This window comes from Nannospalax galili, unplaced genomic scaffold, assembly GCF_000622305.1.
Source record: "Nannospalax galili isolate Female #2095 unplaced genomic scaffold, S.galili_v1.0 scaffold72, whole genome shotgun sequence".
NCBI classification, from domain to species: domain Eukaryota; kingdom Metazoa; phylum Chordata; class Mammalia; order Rodentia; family Spalacidae; genus Nannospalax; species Nannospalax galili.
In genome coordinates this window covers 2,438,348-2,445,439 of record NW_008336933.1, presented here as the reverse complement: position 1 = coordinate 2,445,439, position 7,092 = coordinate 2,438,348, and positions in this window count along the sequence as shown.

Genomic DNA, 7,092 nt, shown 5'->3' with positions numbered 1-7,092 from the left:
CCACAGGCCAGTCCAATAGAGGCAATTCCCCAACTGAGGCTCCCTCAACCCAGGTGTGTCAAGTTGACACTAAAGCTATCCATCACAGTGGGCATTGCACAACATGGGTGCACTTTCATACATGCAGGCACAATAATCATGCACATAAAATAAAAATAAATTTTAAAAAATTAAAAAGAAAAAAAGTAGAACAGGAAGAGAAGACCCAGTGAGCAGTTGAGATGTCAGAGGGCATATTACAATACAGTTTCGGTAAGGGGAAACACATCCTCCTGGAAGAGGACAGCCAGGAGGAAGGCAGCTGGAGCAGGGCCACACCAGCACATCTTCCCGCATCTGAGGCCCAAGTCGGAGCTCTTGCTTCTGGCTTCTTTGAAAGTTTTTGGTACACAAATAAGCAAATAAGAGACAAGGAATGTTCAGTCATTGTTTGAAGATTTTCTGGAATTTGAAGCATTGTTAGTTTCCTTGTTTAGGAAAGGTTTTGAGTCTCTGTTTATCATACAGTGCAGGCTCATGAATAAGTTCCTGGGGTACTGGCCCACATTCTCGGTCTGATTGGCGTCTCTAGCCCAGCAAGCCTCATTCAGGGCGTCTTCCCAACATCCTGTTTGAGACTGACCTTCTTTTCTCTGCTTACTAAGCTCCGAGAGTCCTTATTGAAATGACCTCCTGCACAGGAAGGTCTGCCGTGGCGCCTGGCTGGAAGCAGCCCTGGTTTCTAGGAAGTTTTTTTTACACACACACACACACACACACACACACACACACACGGCATATGCTTGCACTGAAAGTCCTGTTTAGAAAAGACAAAGTGTTCCTTCAAAGGAACTTTGCTGTGAGAAACCAGGAGATGTTGCAGCAGCTTATAACACATAGGCTAACAGGTGCAGGGATCCCAGGCAAGCCAGTGCCACATCTGCAGCAGTGGTGGCCTCAGCAAACTAAAGTGGCACCAGGATTCCCTGTAGGCCTGAGAGGACACTGCGCGCCACGTGCGTGTGTGTGTGTGTGTGTGTGTGTGTGTGTGTGATCCTAGGTGCGTTCAGGCTTAAAAATTACTGGCATGCTTTTAAAGCCTGCGACATTCATTAGACAAATAACTGCAGACTTCATCTAAAATGATCTTTGCTCACTTCAAATATGATCCAAAGCTCTCATGATTTTTTTTTCACCATTTAAAGTAACACCAGTGAGCAACCCTGGAGGCTGGGGAAACCCTGAAGTAAGGGGCAGGTATGTCCTTTAAGTTTGTTCTGCATCTCAAAAATGACCCACTTGAACCTAAGAAAAGACCTTAAGGAGCTCTCCTAGACAGATAGAATGAGAAACCCATTGCTTCAAACTAGAGTAGCTTTCACAATAAGTTCTTCCCTTGCTTTTAAGCAATTTTCATTTTGCTTTGGCACCACAAAGCACATAGCTGGTCCTGCTGGTGATAAATGCAAGTTTCTGGGGAAACACAGAGTCCCATGTTGTGAGGGCCAATGTTGGTGCCCTTGGTGGCAGTTCATCTACAAGTGCTCACGTCTCATTCACTGAGGATTTCATTTAGTGATCATCTTTTTGTGTTTCCCCAGAAGTATACTCTGAGATAAAGAATCAAATTTAGAAGATGACTCTTGCAGATACCAGTAGGGTAGAGGGGAAGTAGAGGAAGTCAAGGAAGCCAACCCACAGTGTGCTGAGAAAGCAGCTTCCACTATGGGCACCCAGAGTCCACTCCTTCTGCAAGCCCTGGGAGGCAGTGGTAGCCCAGAATTAGCCCAGATGAAGAACAAGGAACCTGGAACATTTGTTTGCTCCTGGTGGGGAGTTATTATTCCTGAAGGTATTAATTCACCATCATTTCTGGCTTGTTCTGCTCCTGGCTATGATGACCAGGGGAAAAAATAGCCCTAAGGAAGAAAGTTGCAGGTACAGACTAGTACTAACAATACACATTGCATTAGGCAAGCAGTAAAACACTGAAGATCCATGTTAGATTAGTGAGACACTGTAGCACAGAAAAGGTACACGAAAACAGGGAAATCTTTTCTCTGTGTGAGTGAGATTTCAGGGAGACACAGTGGTAAGAGATCTCATAGATGCAATTAGAATGAAGGTGTCATGTTGGTTCTGGGAAATAGGAAACTTCGAGTGCTATGGAATCCAAATGGAATTCTGCAGATATCCTAGGACTGCCAAGTTTACACTAATGCAACTGCCAAAGATCAGCTTCAAGCCTTTGGGTGCATTAAGCTCTTGATGACTTTACCATGACTGTCCGTCCATTTTCTAATCTTCCAAGTATCTATGCATCAGAAATATACTGCCCACTCTCTAGCAAAATCCCACTGGGGATAAAAGACAGTTAATGCCCAAATGAGTGATTATGATTCAACACAGTCAACTCCAAGGTGTATTTATTTAGTCTTCTGGCCTGGAATTAAAGTCTTATACCATAGGTATGAATGGGTAACTGGAACCTGGAAATTTATCTGAACATAAGATCAACTTGACCAATTAACACAGGAAATATACATAAATAGGTTTATATCAAAACCACATTTTCTGCTTTTTATAAACGCATGTACCTTTATAAGATGTCATGTTTGTAAGATGATACTGATTTATACAGTGAGATTTATGCTGGATCCATTTGTTTTTAAGATTAGATTAAGTAAAAAAGTGTGAGAGATGAGAGAGAGAGAGAGAGAGAGAGAGACTCACCTGGACTTTGAGACTTGAAAGATTAGTTCATATGCTGTTTTTGTTCAGTTTTACTATGTGTAGTAGCTAATAAAGTTAGTCTCTTACTGTTTCATGTACGCTGGCAGAAGACATGAGACTCCTGGGTCAAAGGTGAAGTTCTCTATCAATCATGGTACAACAAGCAGAGTGGGTCTACTTACTCAATGGGTGTGCATTGCAACAGACAGGAACTGAGCTTGGGGGAGCCATAGCTTTTCTAACAATCAGTAAGCAAGCCTGAGATTTGTTCAGAGTCAAGGGCTCATTTCTCAAGGTTACCAGCTGCATTCAGAACCCCCGGGATAAAAGAATGCTGGGGCCTTGTCATATTGGTAGGCTAAGCAAGAAGTCCAGGTAATATTAAAACATATAGCTTGTTGAAAATACAATATATATTTCAGGAAAGAAAGAGTATGAGAATACCAGGGAAAATGTAGGAAAAGGTAGTCAATGAGTTAAAGAATTTGCAATAGTAACTCTTCAAAAGGAAATGTTGATGAAAGGAAGCCTTGTGAGCCAGGGATAAGTACAACTGTGTGTGTGTGTGTGTGTGTGTGTGTGTGTGTGTGTGTGTGGTGTAAACATGAAATGGGATGGAACGGATGATCATCTTGGGAAGGCAGACAAAGTAGTGATTTGAGATAGGGCCTGAAAACCAGGAGGGATAATGCCGTCAAAGGAATATATTCAGAGCCAAGTTAGTCTGAATGGAAACTTTAGGAAAACTAGGCAAATAACCCATTTAAGACAAGCAAGTAGAAAAACATACTTCTTTATGTCAAAAAATATACTCCCATTCTTAGAAAAGGGAACCACGGGTTCCCTGGGAAACTTTAGGAAAACTAGGCAAATAACCCATTTAAGACAAGCAAGTAGACAAACATACTTCTTTATGTCAAAAAATATACTCCCATTCTTAGGAAAGGGAACCACGGGTTCCCTACCCTGCCAAGGGAACTCGGGGCTAAACATAGTCATCATTCAACCCCAATCCTGGCATCTTTAGAGAAAGAGCAACCGTCAGTGTGGGTATGAGCTGACCCTGAGAAGATGCAGCTAGTTGGCAGCACTAACCAGGAATATAGATGCTATAAGGGATGGCAAGTAGTGAAGTCACTTGAAAGGGAAAATGAGATCACAGAAAGGTGTTCTGAGAGAAAAGCAGGTGTCTTTATAGGCAGAGACCCTGTCTCTGTTCTTTCCCATCCCATCATTTCTGTATTCCTGGATTTCAGCATTTGTTTAGGAGAGGATACATTTGTGATGATAGTCATAGTATTACTAGCAGAATCATGTCCAAAATTCATATGTTGAAGTCTGGGCTCCTGAAAAAGAAACCAGCCTGCCTACCTCTTCATGCCAGAAGTCTCCACAATGGTGGAGAATAAATTTCTTTGATATTAAACTTTTTTTTTTTTTTTGTCTTTTTTGAAACAGGGTCTCCTTGTAGCCCCAGATGTCCTGGAACTCACTATGTACACCAGGCTGGCCTCGAACTCACAAAGATCACCTGCCTCTCCCTCCCAAGTGCTGGGATTAAAGGTGTGCGCCACCACGCCTGGCCTAAACATTTATTTTTAAATTAGTATTTACGTGTATCTGTCTGTGTGTTGGTATGAATATGTATATGCAGGTGCTTGTGGAGTCCAGAAGAGGGCATCAGATCTGCTGAAGCTAAAGTTAGCTCTCTCCTATGGCTTCTGGGAACTTAACCTAGTCCTCTACAAGAGTAAAAAGCAGTGTTGACTGCTGAGACAACTAGCTCTCCAGCCTTACATTTCTTTGTTTGAAGCACATAATTTATAGTAATTTCTTCATGACAAACAAATGGTTGGAAAAAAAATTTCCACTGAAAAAACTATAAAGCAAGGCTGGGGAGATGGCACAATGGGTAAAGTGAAAGCACGAGGACCTGGGTTCAGACCCCCAGCACCTACATAACAAGCTAGGTGTGGCATGTCTGTTATCCCAGTGCAGTGGGACAGAGACAAGAGGGTCCCTGGAGCTCTCTGGCTAGTCAGCCTTGTTGAACGGTGAACTCCAGGTTCAGTGTAGTGGCTTGAATGAGAAATGTCCCCCATAGGCTCCTGTGTTAAACACTTGGTCCCTAATGGATGGCAGTGTTTGTAGAAGTTCAGGAGGTAGTTTCGCTTGAGGAAACTACCTGGATGTCACGGGGAGTGGTATTCAAAAGTTCATAGCCTTGCCCCTTTCCAATTTTGCTCTCTCTGTTTCCTGTATGTGCTTGAAGATGTGAGCTCTCAGCTTTCGGCTCCAGCCACCTCCTGTCATGCCTCCCCAATAATGATAGACTTTTATCCCCCCCTGGAACCTCTAGTCCAAATAAACTCTTATATAAGTTGTCTAGGTTATGGTACTTTATGACAGCAACCAAAAAAGCGGCTAATACAGAAATTAGTACCAGAGAGTGGGCTGTTGCTGTGAAGAACCTGACCATGTTATTGTTTGGAGGAATGTGGAAAACTTTGGAATTTTGGAACTAGAAATGCAGTTGAATGCTGTAAGCAGAACTTAACATGCCATTCTTGTAGGAGACTGGAAGACTGTAGCACTGAGAATAATGTGCATTGTGGTGACTCAAAAGACTTCAGAGGGAAGCAAGGACTCAAACAGCAACTGGACTATAGGACAGTCCTGTGATATTTTGTCTGGAATCAGCTGCTTTCTGCCCTTATCCTAAAAGCTTTCCTGAGGCTAAATTAAAAAGTACTGGACTAGTTTATTTGACAGAGAAAATTTCCAGATAGCATAACATTGAATCTGTGATATGATTGATTGTTAATGGTGACTCTTAAATAGCCATACAATGAAAAAGAACAAGTAAGGCAGAAAGAAATACAAAATGTACAGTTTGTAGAGGAACCAAGCGCTAGGAAGTTTAATGCTGTAGCCAAGGCTTGTGTTGGAAGATAGGCTTTGTTAAGGAGATTTGCATCATTAAATAGAGATCTCCTGCTCTGCACTGGAACAATGGAAAGAATTTCCTTAGGGCAAGACCCCCACCCAGCATAGCTTCCAACTGGTGAAAGGAGAAAGCCTAAGGGGTTTTCTGCTGTTAGAAAAATCACAACATACTAAAGTTGTTGCTAATATCCTTGAAAGGAAGGAGGGTCCATGCCAAGCTAGCAGCCAGACTTGGCAATTATGTCCTCATGGTGCAGGCTTTAGGAGCATGAAAGATGCAAGAGTGAGGGGTCACCAATTCTTCCTCTGTAGTTTCAGAGAGCTGCTGAGGCCAGGCAACGTATGTCAAGGGAGCTCCTGCATGGAGGCCCTAAGAGGCCATTTTGTGAAGTTGTAAAAGTAAAGCCTGGATTGCAGTAGAGACCACAAGATGTTGGAGATACTAGAGCCATGATACATCTGCCAAGAACTGTACATAGGGAGTAAAACTAGCCCAAGAGAGAGATGCATATTGAAGGCAGCAAAGCTGTAGGGGTGCAGCCCCCTAAGCCTTCGAAACCCAAGTCCCAGACATGAGCCGTGGGAGCTACAGGATTTGGTGTTTTCCTTGCTGGGTTCCAGTCTCGCTTTGATCTTGTATTTCCACACTATGCTCCCATTTCTCTCTTTTGTAATGGGAATATATATTCTGAAGCATTATATGCTGGAAGTATATCATTTTCTTTTTGATTTTACAGGGGGTTGCAGTTTAGAGATTACCTTAACTTTCAAAAGAGACTTTGGACTTTGGAACAACATTGAGACAAAGACTTTCAAGTTGGACTAAATGCATTTTTCATTATGATATGGCCATAAACCTATGGAGGGGGGGCGGGGAACCAGGGAATGAAATGTGGTAGTTTGAATGAGACTGTACCCCATAGGCTCCAAGTATTTGAGTGCTTGGTTCCTAGTTGGTGGCCCTGTCTGTGGAGGCCTAGGAGGTGTGGCCTTGCTGGAGGAAGTATGTCACTGGGGGTGGGCTTTGAGTTTATAGCCTTTCCCACTTCCAGTTTTTCTCTCTCTATTTCCTGTGCCTGCTTGAAGATGTGAGCGCTCAGCTTTTGGCTCCAGCCACCTCTGCCATGTCTCCCCCAACCTGATGGACTCTTATCTGGAACCACTTAGTAGCTCTTTGGCCTTGGGTAAATTACTCAACCTCCTGATGTCAACATGAACTGAACTGTGAAATGAGTTTCAAATAGCATGTGCATATAGAGATGCTATCAGGATTGAGGGAGGCAACATGTGTGGAACGTTTAACATGTGGCAGTTGCTCAATATTCTAGCTCATCTTGTTTTTCCACAAGTAGTAAAATTTCCTCAAGGGTCTGCATCATGTTTTCTTCTGCCCTTGAAATAAACTAGAAGCATTTGTCAGCTTTTTACTCCAAG